The sequence below is a fragment of the Urtica dioica genome, chromosome 8 (assembly GCF_054948205.1).
Source record: "Urtica dioica subsp. dioica isolate 48M chromosome 8, U.dioica_male_clone48M_v1_H2, whole genome shotgun sequence".
Classification (NCBI taxonomy): Eukaryota; Viridiplantae; Streptophyta; class Magnoliopsida; order Rosales; family Urticaceae; genus Urtica; species Urtica dioica.
In genome coordinates, this window is record NC_142763.1 from 22121416 (window position 1) to 22129464 (window position 8049).

The following is an 8049-nucleotide window of genomic DNA, read 5'->3' on the forward strand; positions in this document are numbered from 1 at the left end:
TCATCCAATTATAGATGAATCGACCAACGTTAATGGAAAGGCCTTTAACAATGCAGAACAACACCTGGATACGATCCTCGTCGAGAGTGGTGAAGTGCTTGATTGGATAGAGACGAGCGCAAACAAAGTAAATCCACGCTTTAGCGATCCTGGTGAGTTGGTCACGCTTGAGTACACTTTTTCCTTTTTCAGTGACCCAATCCTCTCCCGGAATGCACAACACCCGCGACATCTCCTCATGGCTGCAACTTCTTAGCCATTCTCGATAGCCCTCGTTCTCGAAAGGCACATCTGGGGTCCCAAGAAGATCGTTGATAGCTTCGATACTCATATCAACCGGTTTCCCACGGACCGTCACAACATCACCTTGGGAGTCCGGCAAGTTTGCGTAGAATTCGTACACGAAGTTGACGTTCGAATCGAACTCGGGTACAACACAATACCTCCCCCAATCATGACCAACTATGCTGTTGCGGATTTGCTTTCCTATATCCGACGTATTGCTTACATTGAATCCTCTCTCATGGATAATGTTACGCGGCAAGATTTTGTCATAGCGTTCCTCTGCGACCTTGCTAGTAAAGATACTCGAGTTGTATTCCTCTTCGGGAGACTGTTGACGAGGTCGCTTGCTTTTTACTTTACTCTGACCTCTGGAAGAGCTCGGAGCCTTGGAGGCCGTGTTTTTAGTTCGAGGCATTTTCAAGCTCCTACAAAACATAATCATAAACAATTCTACAATTAACATATAACAAATTATATATCAATTCCAAGAATATATATTTAAACATGACAAATTAAAACAATTCCAACAATCACAAATAATTCATAAACAATTCGACCAATCACAAATTCATGAACAATTCGATCAATCACAAATTCATAAACAATTCAATCTCAACATTAATATACATAACCATTTTAACCACTAACCTATGTAACAATATGTCAAACACAATCCGGACATTTCAATTTAACTCAAATTCTCATTCAAATTCACTCATTCAAATTCCACTAACCTAAATTCACTCATTCAAATTCCACTAACCTAAACCCTAATTTCTTGTTCTAATAAGAGAAAATCAAACAAAACCCTAAATTTGTGAATTCAAAAAATCAAACTATATGCAATTCGGGTAAACAACAAGAAATCCATATCAACAACACCAAATTAAATCAATATACACCTTAAAAAACTTTTAAAATCATACCTTACAATGAGGAGGCAAGAGAGAGAGAGAGAGAGAGAGAGGCGCGAGAGGAAGCACGGCGAGGACTCGGCGAGAGAAAAGTGACGGCGAGGACAAGGCGAGAGAGAGTTGGCGGCGAGGACAAGGCGACGGCGAGATTTTGGGGTGGCGAGGACGTGGTGAGGGATTTTGAAAGAAAAAAACTGGAGAGAAGCGGCCGAAAATGGTTGTCTCGTGTGTGGGTATTGGAAAAAATGAGAAAAAAACTGAAAACGGCCTTTTATAGTGAAAACCTAAAAAACCTCGTCGCGGCGACAATATTTCTTCGCCGCGGCGAGACGTTCCTACAACGGTTATAATATCCGTTGTAGGAACGGCTCGCCGCGGAGAGACAGTTTCTTAAAAACTGCTTGGCCACGGTATCCACCTTGCCGCGGCGGAAGATATTTCTAGCCGCGGCGAAATTATCTCGCCGCGGCGAGAAATACTTATCGCCACGGCGAATAGAATCTACAACGCTTGTAACAAGCGTTGTAGAAAGTGTCGCCGCGGCGATGTTTAAATTGTGCCGCGGTGAGACCCATCCTTCTACAACGCTTTTACAATGCGTTGTAGAAAGTTCTCGCCGAGGCATAAATCACGTGGTGCCGCGGCGAGGATTCTACAACGGATAGTGTAAACGTTGTGGAAAATCTGAAATTTATGTACTTCTACAGCGCTTAACAAAAGCGTTGTAGAATAACTAAGTTTCTACAACGCTTAGCTTTAAGCGTTGTAGAAACCATCATATCCTACAACGCTTGTCCATAAGCGTTGTAGGAACACCGAGATTCTACAACGCTTAGCCATAAGCGTTGTAGAAACACTATGTTTCTACAACGCTTATGTTAAGCGTTGTAGAATCCCTAGTTTCTACAACGCTTTTGTTAAGCATTGTAGAAAGTGGGTTGTATAATCCAACATTTGTAGTAGTGACTCTAAACCCACGACCATCACTCTAAACCCATTATTTTTTTTGCCGACTCTCTCTCTCTCCCTTAAAAATCGCCACTCTAAATCCACGACCACCGCCAAATCCACGACCATCACTACCACTGCTCCACCACCGCTGCTAAAACATAGAAATTCCAGCACCCCCAAATTCATCCGACCACCGCTAAACCTACCACGATGTGAAAAGCCCCAAATTTGGCGAAGAACTCCAACGCTGGAAATTCGGAACGCTTCCTCATCGATATAGACTTCAGGAGCCATTTCGAGACGCCTGAGCGGTCGATTCGTACGACATGATTCTGAATTCTCTGCCGGTGGTGTTTGTGGGTTTGTCGGTGAGGCTGAGCCATTACCTCCAAGTGATGGCCGAGGCAGCCCGATTCTCTCTGAAGTAGAACTCGATGCCTCTCCCGCCATGGAGGTCTCTCGCGTATCTGCAAGCCAAATGGCAGTCGCCGTATCAAAGAGTGATGTGCCCGGACGAGGACGGCTTCGTTGCCCGAGCTAACCCTTTTGGCCACAAGCAGTGCCGCGGCCATTTGAAGAGGCTTCAGTCGCTGCTTCGCTCCGAAACGGGGAACGATCAGCGGGTTATGATGAAGCCCCTCAACGGCGACGATAACTGGAGAAGGAAGCCCGAGAGAATTAGGCATTATCTTTACTAGAAAGAAGCTTTTTGTTTTTTTTTTTGGTTGTCAAACCTAGAATAAATTTTTTTGATAGAGCAGAAATAGGATTTGATTAAATTTGTAGTTCAAATCTGTAGAAATAAAGCAGAAATAAGATTTGCTTAAATTTGTTTGTGTGTTTGTACTATGTACAGCCATAGCTCTATCTCTCCCTCCGTTCATAAGGCCCACTGTCTGCCACTCTTTCAGGTTCTCTCCCTCTCTTTCTCTCTAATTTTTGTATGTGATAAATGTATGTGTGTATGTAATTTTTGTATGCCGATATATCTCTGGGAGGTTTTGACTCTTACCTTAGAAACTGATTTTAAAGTGAAGGATTGTGCTCCTCTTCATTTCAGGTAAACAAGTAGTGGTTTATTCCATGGGGCTCAAAAATTTGGTAAATATTTCAGATCTCTTTGTTTGCCATAAATAGGTGTGCGATTACTGATTCTAGGGGCTTCAAATCAATACCGATATAGGCAATTTGAGCATCTATATACATTAACTAACATGGTCGGTATAGAGAAGTGAATAAAAACTTCTGACTTATTTGACCATTTATGTATATTGGCTTTGTAGTTCTTTTTCATTTCTCTTTTTTAAGTATAGCTGAATCTTATAATTCCAAGGAAATAAAATGGAAAGCTGAATCGCTGATTTCGCGTAAGAAATCTGGATAGTCGAGCAACTGCAGTGATGGCTAGCATTCATGGTAGCATATTTACATATAATCATCACATGACTGATTTTGGATTAGACACAAGAACAAAAAATCTGCAAGTTATATAGTTGAACTTCTGTACTCTCAGTTGTCATTTTCAGCATTGTAACAGAGGATATACTTTTATAGATCACGAACACAACATTGCTGCGTCAATAATTCCTCTATCTTTTTTTTTTTTTTTGTATTATTGAGGATGAGTCATCACCTTCATACTTGCTATTACCGAGAATGGTTTCATGCTTTTTCTGATATAAAAAAAATATGGTTTATTTTCATTCTTGCTACTACAATAACCTTTTGTTTTTATTTTGTATCAACTTTAATGCAGCATGTCTAACTGTGCGTGACCTGGACGCAGTGACGAGGTTTGTGTATTAAGTTTCTAGTGCTTTGAATTCAGATTGACTATTTGTAATCATCGATGCCATAAACAAGTTCACCATCAAAGAAATTAATAAATTTTATATAATTAAAAAAAACCCTCTAGTGTACTTGAATTTTGAACCGAAAAAAAAACCCTTTTAGAGTTGTTATTCTCTTTATTAACTCACACTTTGTTATAACGGATCCAGTTATCAGAGATGTAAAAGCATGAAATCATCTTTGCTTCAGGATCAACTTATGGTGTGAAAGTTACATTTATTTATTTTTATATATTATTTAGTATTTATTATTATTGATGATCTCTTGCCATCTTGATTTTACTTTCCAGATTTTTTTTATGCACACATAGGTGCTGGTGAAAACATATACGATGGAACCCATATAAGCTCCCAGTAGTGTAGTTCAACATCTTTACTAATGCAGCTTGTGTACTTTATTTTTTTCCTTCTCATTGTCTCGCATCTTTTAGAAGTTTATTAATGGATATATTTTCAGGCCCTCATCTTTGCCTATACTTGGTAGAGTTCATGATAAAATTCCAGATTACAAGGTTAGTATGTTAAATCATATAAGGTTTCAAGATCATTCATGGATAAATTTTGTTCTCTGACCTTGTCTTAATTTTCAGCCATGGATTGGTGTCAAGTCCTACTCAACTTCAGATTTAGGAAGTTGATTGCTAGTGCAGATTCACATCACACTACTACAAAAATAGGATTCTACAACGCTTAAAAAACGTTGTAGAATGATTCTACAACGCTTCTTAAGCGTTGTAGAATCCTGCGTTGTAGAAGCTTCTACAACGCTTAAAAATCCGTTGTAGAATCCAACAGCTTTCTACAACGCTTAATTATCCGTTGTAGAAACTAAGCTTCTACAACGAATTCTTAAGCATTGTAGAAGCTTCTACAACGGTCTAAATCCATTGTGTAATTTTTAAATATTTTCACACATGTCGCCGCGGCGAAGTATATTTTTCGCCGCGGCGACGTGCTTCTACAACGGATTGATTTTCCGTTGTAGAAGGACATCGCCGCGGCGAGAAATATACGTCGCCGCGGCGAGTTATTTGCCGCGGCGAGGTACGTTCCGAGCCGCGGTGAGAACATTCTACAACGGATTTTCAATCCGTTGTAGAAGCACGTCGCCGCGGCGAAAAATATACTTCGCCGCGGCGACGTCAAATCTTAGCCGCGGCGAGATGATTCTACAACGGATATAATGCGTTGTAGGAAGGCGATGAATATTTTTTTTAAAACTCGCCGCGGCGAAGAAAAAATCTCGCCGCGGCGAGACTAAGATTTCTAATTTTCTTGCTCTCGGTATCTTGTCTCGCCGCGGCGAGAAGTATAGTTCGCCGCGGCGAGAATCATTTATTTTCAATCCACAATTTGTTTTTTACACGATACTAGCACCTGAAAATAATCTTCAATACAAAAAATATCTAATATATACATTCATCTCAAATATCCTCATCTTTAAAACATTCAAAATCTAATATATACATCTTCAAAAAAACTAGCTAATCATCACAGTTAATAAATGTTTGTACATAAGTTACCCATTCTTCCCTAACTCTCTCTAAATCCTCTTTTGTATAGGATTTCTTATTTTCTAATTTTCCTACACCTCCTACGACTATATCACGCATATAACAAGTGACAAAATACCCGCATTCCGTGTTTCCCGTTTGTCTCGGAGCGTCCCAAGCCTTGATGTACGTTGATTGCCCGTTACTATGGGCGTTTTGATGCTCGAGCTTGAAATCAACAAGAACCCTATATAACACGGAGATTATAAGAGAAAAAACCACTAGAACGATTTATAATAAAAATTATTTAAGAAATCAAATTATTATCTTTTTATCAATCGATTTAAATCCGTTGGGATTTTATTTCTCAACGGGTCAAAGAACATAGCGCTATTTCTCCAAAGGTCGAGGACAACGAGCATCCAATGCGCACCTTTGTTATACGGCATCAAAACTAGTTCACCAAATTTGCAATGTCGTACCACGTTTCCAACGTCCTTGACTCGTTTTGACAAATAAGCCTCCTCGTCGTCATTTTCGATATACGTACGAACTTAAGCTCGGATTTATAAAACAAAAATTTCGAGTCTTCTTCGCCTTTTCTAGCCTCGATCGTAGATAGCTATGACAAACAAATATTTAGTTGATCAAAACACTAAATATTGAATATTGATATTAAAAAACGCATATAAAGAAAACTCTTACTCCATATAAACCGTTATGCTCCCCGCGCCAATTTCCAAGTATTGCGAAAAATCGGAAATGTCTTCAAATGACACCGGAATCGGGATAGCCGCGAGACTTGGACTAACATTGACCATAATCACATCCCCTTCCGGTAACATTACTTTGTTGGCATGTTGAGCAAGCAATCGATACTTGGGATTAATCACCTTGTACGGAATCTTCTTAGCATCATCGATGCTAGCTTCACTCTCAAAACCGAGCTTTGAGAGTTGTTTGACAACCGGACCGCGAATCTCTATTCCCGAGTCCATTTCCATGAGTCTCTTCGGCCACGAGACAAACCCGCCTATAGCATCTTCAACGGTTTGAGCTTCTTCGGTGGGAATTGGCAATTTTGCTTTTTTAATCAAAACCACCAAAACGGCCACGCGTAAATTTCCTTCCTCCAAAGGTGAGAAATGAACTACGCCTCCATTCATGTACGCTCGCCCATTTGCAACATGAATTGTGCCTCCGAACTCGGTGTCATCAATGAAAAGAAGACACTCGACGCTTTCATCCGAACTCGGTGTCACCGGCGTGGTTGGATTCAAAGAGCAACTAGCACGAACACTATTTGGTTTTTCCACAACAATAGGATCGATCTTCGGACGATCATCAACAATGATAGGATCGATCTTCGGACGATCATCAACATCGTCGTGTTCTAAGCGAATCAAGAATTTTATCAATAACTTAATACCAAAACATTTATCTTTAATAAATAGATAAAAAAAAATTGAACATACCTAAAGAGACCGCTTCATTGACGTGTTCTTCAACATTTGCCATCTCTTTATCATCAACAACCTTCGCGTTGAGATTCTCTTTCACTTGCTCGACACTAGGCGACTCGACATTAATGCTACCATTTCCACCGAATGCCTTCATCACCAAAGACTTTAACTCGCTCATTTCCCGACGCATCTTCATTACTTCTTCGTTGGGCGTTGGAGGAACAAAGTACTTAAAACGCGACGTGTGTTTGGATTGACCGCAAACTCGCGACGTTCCCAAAGCTTCTTGCAAAACACTCTTTCCCGATTCCGGCAACCATGTCCCTTGCGATGCTTGTTGTGATAACGTTTTCTACACATAAAATTATTTGAAAATAAAATTACAAGGTTAATTGTTATAACAAAGGTAAAGAACTTACGATTTTTTCTCCCATCAATTTGTCTTTCTCATCCTTGTAGTTATCTACGTCTTTCATTCGCGAGTCAATCCAAAGTTCCTCTTTCGTAGGCCATTCCCCCGTTTCGTCATGCTAGTAAGAAGTAATTATATAATAAATTAAAAAATAATTGCAACATTTGAAATAACTAAAAGAAAAAAATGAATCTAACCTTTTCTTGATCAAGCTTTCGATATCCATTTCGGCCCGTTCGAGATTTGTACACACTTTTTCCGATATTTGATTTCCCATGTTCCGATGTTTGTTTGAACATTTCGGTTCGTCTATACTCAACAAATGCTATCCAATCTTCTTCGGTGATACTTGTATAGTATTTCAAAATACAAGCCGGTCTCTTTAAGGCGATTGGTTCGTTGATTATGTCTTTGAGTAGATCGTTGTATATCTCATGACGAAATAACCTTGCGGCTTCTCCGACTCTCATAAGGCAATCGTGTTTTTGTTCGATAGGAATCGTAAATCCTTCTTGCATTTCGTTCCAAATCCGTTCTTTAATTTGGGCGTTGTCTTTACATCTCCAATCACGCATCGAAAGTGGAACGTGTTCTCTTGCTAACACGCCAAAGTAACTCGACAACTCATCACCCTCTTTACCGATCGGTTGCCCTTTATCATCAAATTGTACCGGGATTTTT

At 39.8% G+C, this 8049-nt stretch overlaps 1 long non-coding RNA gene across 1 annotated transcript; it reads left to right on the plus strand.

Annotated features, from left to right (window-relative positions):
- Positions 1 to 3897: 3897 nt before the first annotated feature.
- LOC149388574 (uncharacterized) lies at positions 3898 to 4627 on the plus strand. The gene is made up of 3 exons (XR_016300647.1): positions 3898 to 3943; positions 4458 to 4512; positions 4591 to 4627. It is a non-coding gene; the product is annotated as an uncharacterized LOC149388574 (long non-coding RNA).
- Positions 4628 to 8049: the final 3422 nt, after the last annotated feature.